The 23,472-nt window shown below is 38.6% G+C and overlaps 1 long non-coding RNA gene across 3 annotated transcripts in view; it reads right to left on the bottom strand.

Moving 5' to 3' along the window:
- LOC122217350 overlaps nt 1–23,472 on the bottom strand; it is a 452,982-nt gene that overhangs the window by 33,791 nt on the left and 395,719 nt on the right. For all 3 annotated transcript variants that reach the window (XR_006201428.1, XR_006201426.1, XR_006201427.1), the window contains exon 6: nt 18,072–18,105. This is a non-coding gene — a long non-coding RNA (uncharacterized LOC122217350). The remainder of the gene's footprint in view (nt 1–18,071; nt 18,106–23,472) is intronic.

Raw genomic sequence — 23,472 nt, 5'->3', positions numbered from 1 at the left:
GGAGATAGGACAAGAGAATGGTGGCAGAAATTCTAACCCACCCAGACTGAGGAAGGCTGTGGACCATGCAAACAAGAACCCAGAGTCTATCTCAAGAACTGCACATCAACTTCCTGAATGCACAACAGGACATTGTGTCTTAACAATACACTCAGCACCAAGAATGGGTTCAATGTGGGTTTGTTGACTCAGTGGAGAGACTGATAAATGAATAAATGAACGTGAATGAGCAAATGAATGAATATGTTCAATTTGAGGGTGGGGAATTTGAGGAAGCAGTAGCTCCTAAGGCATCATCCCCTCCGTCCTCCCGCAACCCCACCCACCATCGGCTACAGCCAAGGATGACATTCTCTCTCCATTACTGGCAGTAATAGAAAACTGGTCTCAGATCTTTAACCCCAACCATAAAATCCTCACTTCCTGACATACACAAAGAAATTATTCAAGTGACAGATGGTTCAGGACACAATGGGGCTGTGACTTACGTAGACAAAAATCTCTACTAGGCATCCTTTCCCAAGAGCACTCCTCTCTCTCTATATAGATATAGATATAGATATAGATATAGATATAGATATAGATATAGATATAGATATAGATATAGATATAGATATAGATATATAGATAGATATATAGATATAGATAGATATAGATATAATCTATAGATATATATATATATATAGAGAGAGAGAGAGAGAGAGTACAGAAACACAATCAACATATATATATAGAGAACTTCAATATATATTTCAATATATATATTCTATATATATATATTGAATTCAATATGTATTACAGTTATTATATAATAAGGAAATCTTACTTCCTTTATTTATAAATTATTGTGACACAGCTCACGTTTAGCCCCCAAATCCACAAATTTGATAAGCTCCAAATTCACCACTTGCCCTTGGATGATTATGTGGTTACTCCTTCCCAATCTGTTTTTATTCTCCCATCTAGTTAGTCATGTGTAAAGATGCTTTCACTGCAACAATATTGACCACTCTCTCAAGGGTATAAAAAATAAACCCCACTGGTGAAGGGCAGCAATTGTGTCTCCTTAAATCACTGTGATGGGATCACTGCATTTGGCAACAATCAAATAAATACTCAGTTGCTTTTATTGTTTGCTGGAGCAAAGTAATATCTTTAAATGAGCGCCTACTGTAGTTAAGGCATTAAATGATGGGCTATAAAACATCCATTGCCTGTCATTGATTCCTTCTATATTTCGTGTTTCCTAGGGTTACTTGCTTGATGCATGGGATGGTTTGATGGTTACTATTGATTCATTTGGTTCCAGCAGTAAAATCATGAGATTGATAGAGTAAAGGTCTGAAAATTACAGTTTCTTGAGTTTCATTTAAACTTCAAGCAGGGAGACATTTGAAGGAACATGGGAGCAAGAATACAGGCCATTTTCTTAGGAGGGGAGTGGGCTCTGAAAGGGCCGTCTCCAAAGTTGTGAAGCTTGAGGGGGGGCTCTCTGCATCTTCATTTCACAGACCAGGATACCGGAGAAACCTGTTAAAGCAGTTACCTGACAGTTCTTCAACAGTATTCTGGGAGACTCTATTGAATGGTTTTCCTTTTTTCTTGGTCACAAGAACTAAAAATAAAGGCTGAAGACCAAAAGTGATGGAAAAGCAACCTGCTGTGGGTTTGATTTCAAAGAAGCAAAATGCAGCAGGACAGGATGTTGCTGATGTGGGCTGAGGTTTATGTCATAAACCAACAGCTCCTTTCTCTGGGTGCTGGAGAGTGCTGTTCCCGTAGATGAAGCTGCCAGTTCCCCTGGGAATTATTCTCAAAAACCAGAGGATCCCCTAGGCCAGAGAACATTTTACTACTACTGATAATTCAAAGTTTGGGAAAGGTCATTGTCTATGACATAGGAAAAACTCCCAGGAATTTTCAACAATTTGATTCATTGTCCACTACAGCAACGGCCTACGATCGTCTTCCCTTTCCCTGACCCAAAAGGAAATGGGTGACTTCTGTACAGAAACACAATCAACAAAATGAAAAGAGAACCTATTGAATAGGAGAAAGTAATTTCAAACCATGTATTTCATAAGGGGATAATATCCAAAATATGTAAGTAAGTCCTATAACTTAATAGCCAAACAAACAATCCAATTAAATAGGCAGAGGACCTGAACAAACATTTTCCCAAAGATCTAGAGACAACTAGCAGATACATGAGCATCTCTAGTCATTATGGAAATTCAAATCAAAACCACAATGAGATATCATCTCATGTCTGTTAGAATTGTTATCAAGACAAAACAATACAACAACAACAATAAATAGGCGATAACAAATGCCAGGCAAATTATAGAGAAAGAGGAACCCTTGTGCATGGCTGGCGGGATTATATATTAGTACACCCACTTATGGAAATCAGTATTCAGGTTCCTTGAAAGGTTAGAAAATAGAACTATGACACGTCAATTCCACTTCTGGAAATACATCCAGGAACATTTACAGGAAAGATATCTGTGTCCTCATGTTCACAGCAGTATTCCTTGAGATACTCAAGACATGGAAATGTTAAGCATCCACCAGTTAGACATATGGGATAGAGAAGATGTGGTATATAAACAAAGGAATATTATCCACCTATAAAAAAAAGGAAGAAATCCTGCCATTTGAAATAACATGGTTGGACCTCACGGGCATGATGCTAAGTGAAGTGTCAGCGAATGACCGATAGTGCATGATCTCACTTATGTAGATTATAAAAACAACAACAATAAAACAGCCCCCAAGATCATATCTGTGGTTACTAGAGGTTCACTATAGTGAACACCAGTGGAAAAAAAAAAAACAAAAATAAAAGCATGAATCCTGTTTCCCAACACAGAACTAATAGTCATCCCCTGTCAACTCCGTTTTCTACACCACGTGCTTCAGACCTACACCTGGGTTTCCCAGCTACAGGTTGCATTCTAGCATTATTAAAATGGCTTCTCTCATAGTACATAATTATTTTGACTTACTCTGGCTTCATGCTCCCGAGGAAATGGTCTAATTAGTTGCCAATTCCTGGATATCCCTATTCTGGTTTCTCCAACTTCTGAAGACAGTCCTAATTATTGTTTTACTTATTTATTTTTAATTTCAGTTATAATTGACATACAAATTTGTAATAAAGTTCAAGTGTCCACTGCGGTGATTTAATGTACGTATATTTTACGAAAGGATTCCCTCCCATCTGGTTAAATAACACAACCATAACCAAACATTCAACTCCTACTGTTAGCAAACTTCAATTACATTATACATTGTTATCTACTGGAATCCCATGTTTTACATTAGATCCTCATTTTTTTTTAATTATATTCCTTACCAAGCACCTAGAAAGAAATAATGCTCTGTTTAGTGTTGGAATGTTGTGTGTATAATGTAGACGTATAAAATCAGATATATGCCATTTAAGCACATGCTTTAACCGACTAGGATACCGACAAGAGTGATATATGTTACTTATACACATGACTTAGGACTCATCAACACCCAGGAAATTAGATGCCAAAAATACACTATCAATCATACAAAATACCAGGAAATACTATAACTTGCACTCAAGGGTAGACTATCAGATTCTTATAAGTACCTTTCATAAAAGAGAAATGATTGAAGAGGCAAGGATCTAAGCTGCTGAAATGCAAAATCGAAACAGGAACAAGTTCCAATATTGTGCTGTGGCCTTGCCTGGGTGAGCTAAACCCATAATACAGTAGTTTCCTTCATCTGACCCCCTATCTGAGGGTCTGGACTCTATTAACCAGTGCTCAACACAGCCTGGCGCTACAACACAACTCCTACCTCATTCACCCCACTCCAGCCCGTCCTCCGAGCATTTTGTCCTCTCACCACATCACAAGGTTGAGTACAATACATTAAGATATTCTGAGAGACCACGTATGCATGCATCTTATATTATAACCTGTTGTTAAAACCATTCTTTTTTATGGTTATTGTTGCTAACCTCTTACTGTGACCCAACATACAAACTTCACCGTGTGTATGTATGCATGAATAGAGAAAACATGGTATACGGAGGGTTCGGTACCATCTGCCATTTGAGGCATCCAGAAAGGTCTTGGAAAACATGCCCAATGGTCAGGGCTGGCTCCTTGTGTTGTTTGTATTCACAGACGGAAGCTGTTCTACAGGGCCCACCAGCTCCTGCTGAAACAAAAATCTCAGTGACCTTCACTCATTATTTGTTTGCCCCCAAGCCCCATCTTGCTAGAGGGCTTGCCTGAAACCACAAAACTGGCTGAAAGTGGAAGTAGTTTCTATGTCCTCACCTAGCAGATAGCGATATATAAAGAAAACAGTGTCTGCTTGTTAAGAATGCTACATAAAGAAGTAACCATATAGGTCTCTCAAGCAAGAAATGAACATGGGTGTTCTAATAGCATTTCCTTCCTTACTACAAACGGTCACGGACTATGGCACGGTGTCATTCAACAGTCATCAAAACGAGGTGCAACCTCAGAATTCTGGGTGTGCGAGATGATCTATGGAGCACAGTAAAAAAAAAAAGAACTTCAATTAATATATTTTATTCTTCTCCTTTTTGCCTTTAGTTTTATGAATGTTTTATAAGGCACACAATATATTAGTATAAAATACGTGTGAGGGATTTATAAATATTTATACTGGGTATGAATTTTTATTTTTACTAATAGAATTCCAGGGGAGCTTGGTAACCACTGTTGACACATATGCAGATAATATGGTTTATATACGCATGTTAACCAGCCTGTGGACAGGCTGAGAACTCTACCGTCAGTAATAGTAATTGGGGGAGCACTGTAAATGTATCATTAGAAGCATAACTAAATATGAACCCCTGTTATTAGCTGCTGTGAATATTAGGAACTCTGTTTGAAGGCGTAATATGAAGAAAATGCAAATTCTCACTAACAATCCCGGACTCTTGCTCTCCTTGTTATCCTCTGTCAGCTTCAGCTGCCATTATCCGACTGGTGGTTGGATCTATAACCTCTAGCTCCCCAGGCTAACTCATACATCACTTTCAAAAGGGCTAGCCAGAAAATTGTAGATTTCTTTCTTGTGAACCACATAATGATTCTATCTCACATTTTTACATCACCTGGCAGTTTACACAGCATTTTCATATCCATTATCTCATATGATATATTGCTCACAAGTCCCTGGCTTCCTGGGATTTCTATTATCCAAACCTCTCAACGTGACTTTCAAGCACTGTACTTTCCACTGATATTGTTGGGTTTTCTTTTATGTTGCCTTTCTCTGTGGACTTTCATTCCTGAAGGGTTAGGACTACCCTCTCTCATCTCAGAAACTCCTCTCTCCTGTACCTAGCCCTCTTCCCTGCACATAGAAGAAGCCAATCTGTTTGTTGATGATTTGCTTCACAGTCTTCAATCAACCTTCCTTCCTGTCAGGCAAACTCTGGGCTTGCATGGGCTCCTCTCTTTCTTGCACAGAACCTTCTTACTGGAATCAAATGGCTCCTGAAATCTCATGGATATTTTCCCCCACAACTTCTTTTTCCTGGTCTGGCTACTTGCTTGTAGTTACCGTTTTCTACAAAGGAATTATTTTCTTACCACTATTTGCACTGACTGCACATAGTTAATTCATATCCACATATCTGGCTTTTCTGAGTAAGTTTATCTCCATGCCTGGGGTACAGGTAATTTACGAAATTATTACGGAACGTGTAGGCCCATGGTTTATGTCGGTAGTGAATGCTATTTGGCAATAACTGCCCTTTATTGTATACCGGATAAGCAGCAGTAAACTGGTTGATACAGAGGTTAGGTATTGGGGGTCATACCGTAAGAAAGGCTATACCCAAATAAAAGTAAGGCCAAGTAGATGGAAGTATGTCATAGGGGACACTTGCAGTGTGTTTTCAAATTCACAGGAAGAAAAAGTACATTTAACTAATGCTGAAAAGTTGAGTACCAAAATGACGCATGAAGTTCCTATTGTACACAACACTTACTAAAAATTACTAAAAATTCAGTCCCTTCGTTTTATAATCGCCTAACGCTTTAGTAAAAACTTTTAAGGAGAAACGAGTATTATACGCAAACACAAAGGTTAAAAGTAGTAGCAAAGAAAGGGCAGGGGATGAATACTGGACGTTTCTCAGGCTGTCCCTCGTCACTGACAAATGATTTGCAGATGTGAGCACTGTAGCCATGGCGATGCAGTCGAGAGTCGTTTTAAAAATCAAGAAATGAGAAAAAATAATATGGGGATTCTATTGCATTGAAACAGCCCCAGCATTTTGTTCAAGGAGATGTTACAGCTTTGAAAGTAATGCTATTGGTTCCCTTTAGCAAGATGTGACTTCGACATCCATAATTCAACTTACCTGTTCATTCAATTATGGTGGTTCTGCTGAGAGGTGTGGCAAACACATTCTCCACAGGAGAGCCTAATGACAACAAAGACAATGTTCTGAAAAAAAAAATTGCTTGCCAGCTTTCAACACTCCGTCTCAAAGACTGACTTCAGGGATGCAAGTTATATTCATTTTAACTACTTCCTTCTGTTTTATAGAAGCCACTTAGCTAAAATTTAAGAGACTGAGGTAATGGGCACACCCTCCTTTATATTTTAACTATTTAACTTAAGGTGGTTAACCAGAATTTATACCTATTTAACATTTCATGATTGAATAGAAATGCCTATTATAGTTTCCAAGCACAGGTCAGCCTTTGACAAATGAGTTCCTCAAAGTGTCACACAGATACTTTTGCCTTTCACAAATGTGATAAGAAAAAAAAAATCCTAACTGCACAGGAATTTAAATGCTCTGGTATATAATATTTATGCCTTTAGGGTACAGAAAAATTGGCCAAAAGCCAGAACCTAAATAAATATTCATTGTTTCTACCCTACAGGCACTTCCATCATATTTTACTAATAAGGATGTTGTTTAGAGGCAGAATTATAAAGGTCAGAGCCTAACGAAATAGCACTTTTAACTTTGGATGCTCCTGAAGAAGCAAGCGAGAAATTAAGAATGTGCATTCTGTTGCCTTAATGAAATGAAAGAGCCCCCAATGTGCAAAACAAACAAATATATGTTAATTACACTATGGTTGAATCCTAGGAATGTTGATACTCTAGATTTTCTAGGGCTACATGTAATTATAAAGGCCAACATCCTTTTGAAAGTGTATTTACTTCTATGTAAATCATCTGTTTAAAATGCTATTACAATATTCATAAAAGCTTTCTTGAAATTTTGTTTAAAAAATATTTCAAACTGTCACTCTTTCAAAGCTTCTGATCTAAACTGCATACCAACTTTACTTTTGTTCTAGCCCTTTTTTGAACAAAATTGTTTTCATTCAGCGTTGCTATCATTTAGTAGTGAAATGTCTGTGGTCCCGGCTTCCATGGGTATTTATATCATGACAGGAACTGTAACCGGGAGTTCTCAGAAATGAAGCATATTGAGCCTAGACAGTATCATACCATCTGCCTTGCTTTTTCCAAAACCAGCAAATCGGTGACCCTCTGCAGAGGACACTGGAATTATTTTGTGAGAGGAACACGCTTTTTTGACAGTATAGTGTGCCATCATTTTCTCTTACTCCCCCCGCCCCCAAAGACAATATTCTGGACGGACTCAGACTGGACCATGGATCTGAACATGCCTGACACTTCCTGCATCCCCTGATAGAGGTGAGGCCTGAAAAAATATGAGGAAGTCTCTCCAAGTTCTCCCCCCAGACAAAAAGAGTAATGTATTAGGTCAAGATCATGGTATGTGTTGTGTATAATATAAATGAAGTTGTCTTGATTTATACCTACAAATAATAGTGTGTTGAAGGAAGATAAATTATACTCAAAAAGTTACTTGTATTAATGATTTTACAGAAATCGACAGGTATTTATAGATTTGCAAAATGTATTTTCCCTGTTTGCACATTTTATACTTAGTATAACATGGGTGATGTGGTAAATCAGGTGTAGAGTTTAATAGTTCACAGTTCTTAAATCACTCACTTGCATATCGAGATCCATATTCCATTATCATGAAGCTAATTTAGAGTTTCTGTCTTCTTACTTCCCTGCAAAGTATTTTCCCCCACATGGAATCCATGGTTTTATTCTAGACATTATAACAGGGCATATGAACAAGGCAATGCAATTTAACAATTCATAGTTTTAAGAAATATAAAATCAAAATTAAGAAATCTATTCACAACATGGATTGCTATAATAGGGGTAAAACCATTTCCAGATGCTACATGAAATCAAACCTCACTGCCTCCCAAATTTTAATCTAATTGGAGGAACATGGGAAGTATTTTGAAATACCAGGAAACACTATCAATGAAAACTACTAATCTGTAGATTATGTAAAAAGGGGTTCAGAGATAGAAAACATAATTAGAGAGTACAGACCAAAAGATGCATACCAGACAGGCTGAGCAAGACATGATTTAGTATCAATGACTAAAAAACCCTTCTTTTTTTTAAAAAATTTTTTTAACATTTATTTTTGAGAGACAGAGAGAGACAGAGCATGAGTGGGGAAGGGGCAGAGAGAGAGGGAGACACAGAATCTGAAACAGGTTCCAGGCTCTGAGCTGTCAGCACAGAACCCGACGCAGGGCTCGAACTCACGGACCGTGAGATCATGACCTGACCAAAGTCGGACACTCAACAGACTGAGCCACCCAGGCGCCCCTAAAAAACTCTTCTTGAAACAGAGGGTCAGGCTATGGATTAGGGAGTCAAAATTTGGAAAGACAGGCTAGGGACGGACACTGAATGCCATGTTAAGACCTTTGGACATGAAAAGAATGGAAAATTATCAAGCCAGTGAAAAAATGTTTTAGAGAGAGGATGTTTTTAGTAGTGCCAGGAAAGATCCTGTAACATAAGACTGACTGGTAGACAGGAGGCAAAATTATTAGAGCTACTGCACTACTGAGTTTAAATACCAAGTCAAGAATCACGTACAACATTTTTAACAGGGAATAATATTACAAACCATTGCAATCTTACAAGTGTTTCCCTGTAATGGACCCACAGGCCAAGAAGGACCTAGAAATATTCAAGTAGATCTTTCAGCCATGAATTCAAGAGCTCTTCACACTTTGATAAACTTGGGTATCAGCGTGCTTAGGGATTTAATCATCTTTCCAACCCTTTCATGATTCACAATGAAGTGGCCTAATTGTTCATGCGGTTTCTTTCCATCTCTGCAAAGTAACTTCTGGGTTTCTAGGCACTAATCAAGATTTATGGTGCATTGAGAAATTTTGGGTATACCCTAACAAATGCCCTTATTTTCTGCAGAAATTCCTGAGCTACTTTAGGAGAGGAGACTACAATTTAACCTCCACATTTAATGGCTAGCTGAATACATGGGAGAACCAGTACAGGGAAAGGGCCTGGTTGAGACATAAGTATCATTCTGATTCTGGGTGGTAGAGTTTCACAAAATTTGTCAAGAATGTACCATATATCACATATTGTACCATGTATCATATTCTCTTACAAATGACTCATTTTGATGTAAGTTATTTTAATTATGTATAACAAGAAACTTAGCCCTTACAGGACTTTTAAAAAATCACAAAATACATCAATAAAAATGTAAAGCTTACATTTATCAAAACACCAGGCTTAATACGTTATCACTGATGATGTTGTTTAGATAAAACTAAGTTGTCACCAGCAGTATAACTCTATGATTGAATTTTTCAGCGAGGATTTTCATAAATTTCACACGGCTGTGATATTGTCAGAGAACAACTTAATGCAGCCAACAACTTTGTATATTCTAAGGATAGTGAAACTTCCATGAGCTCAACTTTTGGGGCTTCACATGGCTTTAAGTTACCATCAACACATTATTTAACAGATCTCTCTTTTTGCTCTCTCCTTCCCCTCCCCCCACGTGATTTCTTATCAACTACAGAAGTACAACTTGAAATTGCATGACACACAATATTACGAGATGGCTAATTAGGATCTCATTAATAGATTAACCTTTTAAGATTATAGGATGAAAACTCCTTTCTCCAAAAAATCTAATGGAAACCTCATGTACCTTTGAAAAAAATGGTCTGAGGTCTACTTTCTGGAGAAACCAAGACTGAAAAACACACATAAAATACTCAAAGTCATGGGGCCCCTACGTGGCTCAGTCAGTTGAGCATCCGACTGACTCTTGGTTTCGGCTCAGGTCATGACCTCGCAATTTTGTGAGTTCAAGACCCACCTCCATCAGGCTCTGTGCTCACAGCAGGGAGGCTGCTTGAGATTCTCTGTCTCCCTGTGTCTCTGCCCCTCCCCCAAAACATGTCTGTTTTCTCTCAAAATAAATAAATAAGCTTAAAAAAAGTACTGAACCTCCACAATGAGGGGAGGTATTTAATTTGCTTTTGTTTTCCAGGAGCAATCATTATTTTATTTCGGTTAACCAGAGCTAAATAAGATAGGAAAATATCTTCAAGAAAATTATGTTTATGAAAATTGTACAATTTCTTTTTAAGAGTTTCTGCCTCCAAATACACATTTCCCTCCATGAGAATAGTATTTATAGTTTTTTTAACACACTCCAGATTTTCATTCTGTAAATCCATACTTTCTGGGCTTTTAGCCAAGATGTAGAAACATGCTGATAATTCTGGTGACAATTTTTGTATCACCTAGGTCATTACGATAGTTACAAATTGAGTATTTGGGTTGTATGAAATTTATCATTCCATTTAACAAAAAGAAAAACAGAAGCCTGATTTTTTTTTCGTTATATTTTCATTTCAACAGCTTCAGTTCCTTAGGAACATGAAGACTGGCCATTATGTGATCAAAGCAATGGCCCCAGTGGTCAATCTTAAATTATTATGGGAGGGTGAAAAACAAAGATTGTAGGGAATCATTTGACTTTTTTATTTTTAATGTTTATTTTTGAGAGAGAGAGACAGAGACAGAGACAGAGGGAGGGAGGGAGGGAGAATCCGAAGCAGGCTCCAAGCTGTCAGAACAGAGCCCCGTGAGGTGCTCAAACCCAGTGAACTGTGAGATCATGACCCGAGCCAAAGTTGGATGCTCAACAGACTGAGCAACCCAGGCACCCCATCATTCAACTTTTAAATGAACGTAAAATTCCTAACGGACACTGTTTATTGATGTAACAAGCAAGCATGTGAATATGTTCATAGTTTTGTCCCCAAGTATTCTTGAATAAATTGGATTTCTCAGTTCCTCTCCATTCCTTTCCTTCATGTCCTGACAAAGGAAGAGCTGGTGTAAGGCAGGAGTGAGGGGTGACAGACATACATTGGCAGTTTCCAGCAGACTGCCCTTCACAGAATGGAACAGCCCTCTGTGGGCAGGAGCTTCTATGGCTCCGTCTGGCCTGATTTCAAGGCATAACGGAGCTTCTGTGGGTACTTAAGCAAAATGGGGTGAGAACCTTATGAATAAACAGAGATTAGTATGTATCCTGAGAAAATCCTAGCGCCTGGAGATACAGTGTCTCACATTTTCAAGCAGTAGGACATCCAAGTGACTGCGGACCTGCTTGAGGTAATTTGGCGATAGGACAGCTGAAGCGTGACCACGAGACTGGATTATGAATCTGCGGCACAAATAAGAAAATGCCATTTGGAAACTACTGTCGGTTCACTGAGGGGAACATATCCTGAGGAAATGATAGCGGATGTTCAGGTTTACAAAGATGTTCCTTATGGCATGGCCATCGCTAATGAAGAATAGAAAGCAAGGTAAATATTCAGTTGTGGTATGCATGTTCAGGAAACCACTTTCAGAACACGGTAACATGACACCTATCAACATGCAAGAACTTTCAACACACACTGTAGACAAAAAATAAATAAATAAAAATAAAACACCCAAAAACCAAAACAACCTGCAGGCAATAAAACCATTTATCAGCTACAGTATGAGTCAATGTCCCAACTAGGAACAGGTGGCACACTCAAATTTGCATAACTCTCAGATGGTTCAAGAAAGGAACCGTTTGCCGCGATGTAGGTGGAGTAGTCACAAAACCCATGGGTTCCAGTGGGGATGTCTCCCCCACCCTAGCATGGAGGAGACCAGTGAAAGAGCCATTCCTAGAAGCTAGCACAAGGGGCTTGGAAGCATGCATTGTCAGGCACTAAGGGCTGTGGCCAAGGTTGCTTGAGGCAACCACAAAAGGAGGGAGCCAGGGAAACAAAAACCCGATCTCACCGTCCGCTCCCCTTCTCTTCTTCTTCCAGGCTTTCTCTCACCCTGAACCAAAAGACGCCCGAAAGCAAAGGAGGCCCTTGTGCCTCTGGGGACACAGACAGCAGGACGGCCAAGCATATGGCTTAAAAAGGGGGTTAGGGCTCTACTGTCACAGGTGCAATGTTTTATGTATAGATAAACGCCTAAGAAAGTCTAGTAGAACACACTAGAATGTCAGTGGTAGTTATGTCAAGGGGTGGTGCAACCAAATTACGGTCACTTCTTTCTTCTTCACATCCGCAGTAACTCAGTAGATACAGTCAGTATTGCTTCTACAATGCAAATCTTAGTGTGTTAAGAAAACTATCCCCAGGTCCACTTTATTCTATAATTCGATTTTTAACATGGATACTTATTCTCAATATGAAGGTTTTATACTGGTTCTGTTTGTTTAAATGAAGAAAATTAATCCTTGGGAATTCTGAAGACAGAAAGGTGGCTTACGAGCTCCCCTGAATCATTCTCCGGAGTTGAGGGAGAAAAGCTTGTATTTACTTCAAGGTGAATGTACAAAGGCAATGACAGTATGTAGGAAAAGGAATAAATATGGAATTTTATTCTACATAGAAAGAAACGCATTGGAAAGAAAAACATCTTTTGTGTGTGTGTGTGCTTTAAATATTTACCTGGAACACTGATGTAACTTAGGCCTCATAAATATGCTAATGACCAAAGTGCCAGTGAAAACTTGTCAAAAGTTGGAAGGTACAAAGAAGCACAGAATTGATTCAGAAATTAAAGGAAAGTACTATGGCTCAGGAGGACTTCATGCAACGTTTTTTTCAGACACTTTCACGATTATTGAAACCGACTGGAAGTAATGATCAAGAAATAAAAGGGAGATGTACCTTTAAATACGGAGAGGAACCCTACAGTATATGATGTGGGGTTTAAAGAATGTGTGCAAGAGGGCACTCTAGATGTCAAGAGAAAAATCTGTATTTTTCAGTCTTCTGGGAAAAATTGCATGATGACAGAAATTTATTCAGAAAGGTTAATTTTATTTATTTATTAAGATATTTTCACGTTTTTTTAAATATTTTTTTACTCTTGAGAGACAGACAGACAGAACACAAGTGGGGGGAGGGACAGAGACACACACACACACAGAATCCAAAGCAGGCTCCACACTCTGAGCTGTCAGCACAGAGCCTGATGACAGGCTCGAACGCACGAACAGCAAGATCATGACCTGAGCCGAAGTCAGTCGTTTAACTGACTGAGCCACCCAGGCACCCCAGAAAGGTCGATTTGTGATGTGAGTGCTTCCTATACAGTTAAAATCCTCTTAAGAGACACTCCCATCCAACTGTTAACCTATAATCCCAGATAAACTCACTGCATAGATGTCTAACTTGAGAATGATCCTAGTCTCAAGATTGTTTAAACTCTACACATTTGTCAAAATAGACATCTGCCATTTAAAACAACAGAAACAAACTTTTTTTTTTTTAAGGGCAAAACATCCTTTTGACTGACTGGGGAAAAACTGTTTTATGATAGACATGATTAGTAGGCCTTGATCAAGAAGGGTAAAGCAAGTCATTGGACCTTTACACTCATGTGCAAGCAAGGATGGAAAAGAAGCAAGGTATTTTCTCGAAGCACATGGACCTCATACTCTCTTTTGATTGAGTGAAAAATAAAACCAACGTATAACTTTGAGATAAAATCAACAAATACGAAATATTCTGAATGCTGTATTATTAAAGCACTTGGAACGACCTTTAAAGGTCAATTAAAATTTTCTCAAGGGAATCCATGGCCTTTGTTTTTCCTTACCAGATTAGTTAGCCGGGCCCAGCGAAATTAAGCATGCAGTGCCTTTCACTATATTGTCAAGAAATTTAGTGATGTCATAAATACATTCCATTATTCAAGCAAACGGTATTTAAAAATGGGTATCTCATTTATCACCGGTAAATTCTTTTCTTTCTCGCTTTTTGCTATAAAAACATTAAAAACATTCCAGCTCCCTGTCAACACTGAGTTTATCCTGGCAAGTAGCCTGGTGAGAGCCTGGCTTTCTGAAGAGCTGAGTCACATCACCATGTGCGGTATGTTTTGTTTGTTTTTCCTCTTATTTTCCTATGTAGGGATAAATCCATAGGAGGATTATATAAAGTCCTTTCACGTGATTAAGTATCTGCATGTGTGGACTGGACTGGGCATCAGAAGTCCCGTTGTGAACCCATCTTGGCTTTTCCGACTTTTGCCAAATCACTTCTTGATCAGTCCTGATCAGAAATACAAAACGTACCAAGTCCTCCCGACCATAACAGAATCATTTGGCCAAGGCGTGTGAAAATTTGTGACAAGTGAAACATGATTACAAATGTAAATTATTCTCAAAGTTTTGAAAGAAACAGATAAAATATAATGGGTTAGAAACCAACACAGAGAAGATTTAGAACGGAGAGAGGAAAATCGGTTGAGATATTTCGGAAGAGGCCTGGATATCAGTCATATCTGCTTAAAGGTGTTTGTTGTTGTTGTTGTTTTACAGGCAGGGAGAAAGATGAAGGAGAGTAAAAGAATATGAATGAGAAGTCCTGTATACATGTGTAAGATTTATAGTAAGTGTGGACAGGAAGCAACCCCACTTTTTTTTTCTTTTATTTTATAGGGCTGCCTGAGCAAGACTATTGGCCTCAAATTATTCCTCATGCCACAGAGATCATATCCCCTTACATTTACGTTAAAGCCATTACAGAAATTCATTAAAATGTAAGTATTACCCAGGAAGGCTATTGAACCATTTTCAGCTATTTCACTATCCAATTACCCCAACAGTGTTTTAAGAGAAAGCACTGCAAAAAAGCGATTTTTCCTAAATAAAGAATAAAAGAATAGGGCTCCAGTTCCAAGCTTCAGTAGATAAAGAAGAGGAAGTGCCTGGAGAGCAAACAGTCTAAGTAGGGACACTGAAGGAAAGACAAGAAGGGAGTATTTAAGATGTATTAGGAGCCACTGAAATCAGAGTTGTGTTACCTGCACCCACAGGGAAATCCCCCGGGTGGGTGCATGGATACCACAGAGCGACCACCTCTACCCAGAGCTAAACAAGACACTATGCCTTCATTTCCAACATGTCAATATCTTACCAGGTAAGTGCACCCAAGGGAAAGTTTACAGTCACGAAAGAAAAAGGACCAAGCACACCATAACATCATCGTTGTATCAGAGAGAACAATAAGGAGTTTGTCTGAGGCTGTGTGTACCTAATAAGAGATTTACTCTTAGAAGAAAGCCGATAACTAAACACTTTCAGAATCTTTACATCAGTCTTGCAACATGGGTATTTTTATTTTTTAAGTTTATTTATTTTGAGAAAGGAAGAGAGAGCGAGCAAGCGAGTGAGCGTATGCAATCAGGGGAAGGACAGAGAGAGAGACAGTGGGAGAGAGAGAGACAGTGGGAGAGAGAGAGAGAGAGACAGTGGGAGAGAGAGAGAGAGAGACAGTGGGAGAGGGAGGGAGGGAGGGAGGGAGGGAGGGAGGGAGAGAGAGAGAGAGAGAGAGAGAGAGAGGAGAGAGAGAAAGAGTGAGTGAGAGAGTGAGAAAGTGAGAGAGTGAGAGAGAGAGACAGAGAGAGAGAGGGAGGGAGGAGAGAGAGAGAGGGAGGGAGGAGAGAGAGAGGGAGGGAGGAGAGAGAGAGAGGGAGGGAGGAGAGAGAGAGAGGGAGAGAGGGAGAGAGAGAGAGAAAGAGTGAGAGAGTGAGAGAATGAGAGAGTGAGAGAGAGAGAGAGAGAGAGAGAGAGAGAGAGAGGGAGGGAGGGAGAGAGAGACAGAGAGAGAGAATGAATACCAATATCATGCTGTTGGTGCAGAGTTAGACACAGGCCTTGATCTCAAGAACTATGAGATCATGACCTGAGCAGAAATCAAGAGTCAGAAGCTTAACCAACTGAACCACCCAGGTGCCCCCAACATAGGTATTTTTTTTTTAATTTTTTTTTGACGTTTATTTATTTTTGAGACAGAGAGAGACAGAGCATGAATGGGGGAGGGGCACAGAGAGAGGGAGACAGAATCGGAAACAGACTCCAGGCTCTGAGCCATCAGCCCAGAGCCTGATGCGGGGCTCGAACTCACGGACTGCGAGATCGTGACCTGAGCTGAAGTCGGATGCTCCACCGACTGAGCCACCCAGGTGCCCCCCCAACATAGGTATTTTTATATACAGTTTGAAACATGATGAAAATGTCCCAGAGAGGTTAAGGAGCTTGCCTAAGAGATCACATAGCTAGTGAGAGCTGAAGCGAGGTTTATAAAAGTGAATTTTAATTGACCCCAAATCTGTGTTCTTTTCACCAGAGCCTTTGTATGGAGAAAAGGGAAAAGCTGGGAAATATCTGAATATTTTGCACAGAAGTGATCCAGAGTAGTAATGTAGTCTGAACACGGACTGTGACAGCTGTATAACTTAGATATACATGGAAGATTAAACTTACACACAGAACTTTGTTGTAATTTTATGATAGCTAATGTCCCCAGTGGCATGGAAGAATTGTGGATTACTGAAAATACTTCGTGATCACTTCTTACGGGGCTCCTGCCGTAATATTCCAAAGCTTTTAAAAGTAATAGTATTTTTTGTCTCTTCAAAATGCATGTCTTTGTTAACTCAACAAAATGACACGATGGTTAGCATGTTGTATACCAGACTAATTTTATCATCTGATCGTAGAAATTGAGGCAACTATTAGGCAAAGAAAACCGTTATCATTTGTGAATTTACTCATCTTAACAACAGAATTACACACAGAGCCACTCTGTTACTATAATCCACGGCAAAGTTCAAATGCCTCGAGGGCAATTTGTTTCTCTCGAAAGCAAGTACGCAGGTATGAAAAGAAAAAAGTGATGGTTATACACCAACAAATATCACTAAGTGAGACCTAGAGCCAAGACGAGTAATCAAGATCGATGACGGCTATGGGACCTGTTGGAGGGCATCTTCTGAAGAACTAGACCATGACTTTTCACACCAATGCAGACCCGATGCCAGGTACACAGTAAATAATAAATCCATTATGTTTTAAGTGCCTGACTGAATACTTGGAGAAAGGCGAGTTAAGAAACAAACCCGTTCAATAGTCATTTCCTACTACGTAATACAGATGTACTATACTTAAGTATTTAGTTTATTACTAAATGGGTTCTTCAAAATCTAAATGTGAGGTTGAGTCAGCAGTAACATTTAACTCCTGGTTAGACCTAATAAATCACTAGACTTTGAAATGTGTATGTATTCAAATAAAAACTACATATCATATCATTGGCAAATATGTTTTTACAGCAAAAAGTTTTTTATCCTACCTTGCAACATTTTGTCAGTTAAACATTTTTAAACTTCAAAATGACGAAGCTATTCTCAGATTTAAACCAACCAAGTAACAGAGACTGATAACCAAAAAAAAACCGCAGCCCCATCCCAGGTGGCTGGTAATTTCCTTGAAAATGGTTGAAAACAGTCTGAAACTCAAACAAATGTGGTCAAACTGAACTGTATTCTTTGTATTTTACTTCAACAAGTATTTCTTTTAAAATCACCAGGTTAATTAATTATTCTTACAAAATAGAAAAATGTGCCAGTTGGTCTTTTCTTCGTAAAGTCTGCATCATGAACAATAATCCGGAGCTTAAGATAATTAATACTATATATCCTTGCCTTTGAACATCACAGCTGTCAGCCACGGGGCTTTAAAATTAATAGGCCCTTCAAAGCTATAAATAGGAAACCATGATAATTTTATATAATATTTCTTAAAAGGCACTTACCTTTTGGAAGAAAACACTTCTGGCAGCAAATTACCTGTTAAAATAAAACATACAATTTATTGGTATCCAGTAAATAATACGAAGGATGATACACTGTTATTATAGTCAGCACAATTATACAGCAACTTTAAAAACTTTTCTTGATTTCATTAAGTTTTTTTTTTCTTTTCTTTTTTATTTTTAAGTACAAATTAAAATCATCTCCTTGGTCGTAATAATTAAATGCTTCTCTGTTAAATGCATGTTCGCTGAAATCATAAAAGCTAATGAGTTTCATGTCTGAGAGCAAAAAGCAGAAATTACAGGGCACATTATCCAGGTCATGGGTGTAGATCCCAGCATCTTCCCCTCCCGACTATAATGAGAAGCATGTGAATTAATGTCTGTACAGAAGTTTTAAGGTCTAGGTGTCATTGAGGATTTCATCTCCACTAAATTCAAAATAACTTCTACCTGGTGGTATTTTATTTTTTATCAAATCTTCAAGTGTTACATTAGTTATTTGAGTCTCTTATGTACTTCTCACTGAACTACATTCAAGTCTAAGAGATTTTTTATTTATGATACCCTCATAAATATCATGGAGGTAAAATATAGTCATGGTTCATGTAATATGCAGAAAAGAAACAAACTGGCTGGAATCAATATAATATGTTATCCTAATCAGAGGCAAAGGAGGGATATGCTGGTAGCGGAAGAAACTCTTGATGGTTATTTCGTTCCCACAGGATTCAAACTTGTTTTTTCAGAAGCGAAAATCTAAAAGATGGGAAAACTTTTCCTGGGAGTTTGGCTTGTTTCATTATATAATACTATACACGTGTTATCACCACCACCCCCTCCACCAACTGTGTGTATATGTCACAAAGGCAGACATGCAGATGCCTCAAATTACAGGAAAAAAAAGAAAAAAATTAACTGAGTTTTATTTAAAACAACCAAGTAACAAAGACTGATAACCAAAAAAACCGCAGCCCCATCCCAGGTGGCTGGTAATTTCCTTGAAAATGGTTGAAAACAGTCTGGAACTCAAAACAAATGTGGTCAAACTGAACTGTGTTCTTTGTATTTTACTTCAACGAGTTTTTCTTACAACCAGGAAAATGTAAAGGCTTGAAAAACTGATAAACATTTAGAGACTCATTTGTAAACAGAGGTAGCTCTTGTTGTAAATTCATCTGAGTTCACTTGAGTGTTAAATTGTCTGAACAGCAAAACCACTTCTGACTGTAGTCCAAGACTGATTCTGTGATCAGATTCAGAAACGGGGAGGGTTTCTCAGGGTTGCTCAGAGATGGATAGAGTAGGCCTGGTAATGCTGCTGGCTCCCCAAGGTAGGCTGCTGCCCTGTGAGGGCTGTGCACTGTGGGCTCCATGCTTCCTTGTGCTGCTGTGGGAGCCCGATGCCAGCATGGGGCCAAATCCCCACTCTGAAGGAGCCCTCCCGGCAATTAAGGGAAAATCGGATTCAGAGTAAATGAAACAATTAACAGAAATATTTACTTGTCCACAGACATGATTTCCAGATACCTCTTTGCTTTGACAAAAATAAACACATTCAGGACAAAAAAATATTACCAAGTTGAGTTCCGTGAATTCTTAAAAATAAACAGTTTGCCTCTCCCACTAACCACCACCATAGCTCAGTTTACACAATCCCGCACGATGCTATCATTTTAGTGAGCCAAAGGGCCTCCACCATTCTGCTGCTGTTCATGCAAGTTACCCTAACCCTAATCAATTATCTATATATGTATCACGGTATTCTTCCAAAAAAAATAATAAAAGCAGATATAATCAAAATTCAGTCCTTCTTAAATATTGCAGAATGTTTTGTTGTTAGTACTCACAGAGCAAATTTGAAAACCCTTGACATGGCTTCCAAGATTTGTTCTGAATCCTGCTGAACCCCTGGGTCTAATCTCTCACAACAGACTCCTGTATCCTAATACTAAAGGGCAATGGCCCTTTGCATACACCCCCACCCCCACCCCACTCCACAAATTAGCTTCTCTCTTTTTGGTCTCAGGGTCAGGACCTTGGCAAATGCGAAAGCAGATGAAGCCCTTCCATGTAACTCTTGACCTAACTTATAGATCTCAAACACTCCTTCTTCAAAGTCTTCCCACAAATCCTAAACTGGGTCTCTTTTACAATCTAGTGATTGTGGTTTGCTCAGTGTTCCCTTTTTAAATACTGTAGAGAGAAGTGTTGAGCTCTGCTTAGTTCCCCTATGGAGAAACATAACATTTATCATCTAACCGGAGAGTTTTGAACTGAAAGAAGGCACTAAGCTGACTAGATGCCAGTACAGAACATGTGATCCAGGACGGGTCTGAACACCCTTGGGCATATGGTCAACCCCCCATGGAGGAAAAGTCAGCATTTATACAGAGGGTAGCAAGGTTAAGGCTCCTCACGTTTAACCGAGGGGACAAAATGCAAACAGTTGATGAGCTTTCAAAGCTGAGGGTGACTCATATAACATGTTACACCAAGTAAAATGTGAAATAGTCTCACTGTTGTTTTACTCTACTAAACTATAGAGAAAATCTTTAAACATCTAAAAATCAACACAGTATCCAATGAACATCCAAGGTTATCAACAGCTGGCACACAGCCCAAGTACAGCCACCAATTAAACGCTATCTGGGCTAATTTCTAGGCAAGCCAGGAACTGCCACTTTTCAGTCTCTTGATGAGCTCCTCTCTGCCACCAACATATTCAACACTCGTCGGCTTATTTCCAACCAAGGACTGCCACAGCTGACATGGACTCCTTCACTCCAGCGTACTGATTACGGACTGGAGAGGAGGAGAGTAAAAGAAATGAACTTTCAGCGCTTCCAAGACCTCCCCACCCTCTTCGTAACCAGATCCACAAAACATCCTCTTTGAGAAGATTTCAGCGTGAAGTCCAAGCACAGTTTTAGTGGAAGAACAGTAGGATTCCCTTCAGATAATCAGCTTTCAACTTTCCAAAGAGATGGGTAAATAAAGAAATGACTACATAAGAATCTGGGTCCTTCAAATAGGCCACCTTTCTTTTTCTATGTTTAGTACTCTGGTTGAGTGTGTGTGTGTGTGTGTGTGTGTGCGTGTGTGTGTGTGTGTGTGTGCGTGTGTGCGTGTGTGTGTGTGTGTGCACGCGCATCAGGGAGACGGGGGAAAGAGATGTTCTTGAAACACTGGGTTAGCAAGGTCATTTATTTTCCCTTCTTTGGAGGTTGAAGTGAAAGTGTGAATCTTCAAGTCTGAATGGGATTTAATCAGACAGTGGCAAACCGATAGATAAAGGCCAGAGACACGGGAAACCTGACAGCCTAGAGTATTACTAAGTAGATCACTTTGGCCTAATTAGAGGGAGCCTTCGGAAGAAGACCGGAAATAGTGCTGAAGGGCCCAGATCTTTAGGCAGTGTTAAGATAAGTCTACTTTTTAAATTGAAGGATATAAAGGATTTTAAAAAGGAATGTATAGAACATATTTTTGGTTTTGATAATCAGGCTAGTGATATGAACGATGCTTACAGTGGGATGAAACACATCTGTGAAGAGACTGCGGCAGTAATTTAAAATTGAAGTGGCGACAGGCTCAACTGGGACAAAGTCAATAGGGGAGAAAAGAAAGGAGATTTCCCAGGTGTTTAAGAGAGAGAGAATTCATAGACAGTTCTGACTATCTGAGAACAAAGGGTGACTCGTGTTTAGCTTGAGTGACTAAAGCACCAATAACCAAATTACTGATTATTTAGAAAAAAAAGAATGAAAGAAGATGACAATGAGTTTCAGATTGTTAAAGTTTCAGACTTTTGAAGCTTAGCAAAAAATTCAGCAGGCATCTCAGCCCCTAGATACACATTACTCTAATTTTATAACTAAGGAAATAAAAACTAAGATATTTGAAAACTCAAGGTCATACAGCTGCTGTGTGGTCCAAGAAGGATTTTATTTTAACTTCCTTGACAGCAAATTCCATTCCCATTATAGAATTAGCTCTTTGGCTTTGTAAACTCATGCCTAATTACCACAGTTTCTTCATCTATGATGCAATGATGGTATCTAATTTGATTAGCTGAAATAATGTAAAATTAAGATTTAGTATAAAAAAAAATCTCTCCAGTCAACATTTTAGTTGTCTTGGTGCATATACTTTTGAATACTAATTATTGACCAGCAACTACTGTGACAAAAATATTATGCATGTGTGTATGTGTATATATAACCTTATATATGTATATATCTATATATATAACCATATACTGCATAAATACACACATATATACATGCACGTGTGTGTGTGTGTGTGTGTGTGTGTGTGTGTGTGTGCAGCTCTGCCCCACCATTCTACATTGATTCCATTTAATTAGGAACTCAAAAACCATGTCCACATCTATGTTGGTGAAAACAGTGGATATGGTACATGAAAAGAGACCAGATGGCTCTTAACGTTAAACCAGCTACCTAGCAAGACATTTACTCTAAATTTTTTATTTGTTTCAGGCTGGCTTCTCATATTCTTTTCATGTAGATTCTCATTTGTGCATTTCATGGTTGTTATGTGAATCTGTTGCTACCGAATAGGTTGAATCTTAAGCCTTTTGTAAAAATTAGTATGGTTCTTTGTGGTTATAAATAACAAATGTATTATTTTAGATAGGACAACTAAAGGGTTTTTTGTTACCTTTCTATTCTTAAACTTTGTTCATGTTGATTTATTTGGATTGTTAATCATCACCAAACTTAAAAGATTATCTAAAATAAGAGCATGTCATGTCTTGTCTATTTTGCTGTTTGCTAGAAATGGACCATTATGCTGCCAAGATATATTGTGAGAACAATTTATTTTCCTGGTTTTCACCCTTCCCCACTCTACTATGGAGAGCTGTGTTAGTGTTTTCATCTAAAGTCTTGAATTTTCAAAGAGGATTAAAAAACAAGAATTGGTCATGCATACAATAAAGCAAAAATATTTATCATTGAAGTCAGTGAAGGATTGAGACAGGTTTAATTGTGCAGCGTATACAGCAAAAAATCCACTTGTAGAATTTTAAAAAGTTGCATTTAGACAGAAAGAATTTTATTACTTTAAAGGTACAAAGCCTTTTAAACAGTCAATTTACATAGTATTTATCCAGAGTGAATGGACAGAGATTAAGGATGTTGCCTTTGGCTTCACACTGCCTAAGTTCAAAGGGGACCTCAATACTTATTGCAGTTTGAACTTGAGCAAGTTACTTAACTCTCTGTGGCATTATGTCCTTAAATGCAAAAGGAGGAAAATAATAATCAGCATCTCATGGGAACATTTTGAGGATTAAGTGAGTTCGTATATAATAAAGCGTTTAGAATATAGCTTGAACACGTAATTAGTGATCAATAGATGTTAGCTTTCATAATGT

The sequence above is a fragment of the Panthera leo genome, chromosome B1, assembly GCF_018350215.1.
Source record: "Panthera leo isolate Ple1 chromosome B1, P.leo_Ple1_pat1.1, whole genome shotgun sequence".
Taxonomy (NCBI): domain Eukaryota; kingdom Metazoa; phylum Chordata; class Mammalia; order Carnivora; family Felidae; genus Panthera; species Panthera leo.
Note: the sequence above shows the minus strand (reverse complement) of the source record. Positions and strands in the feature narration are given on the sequence as shown.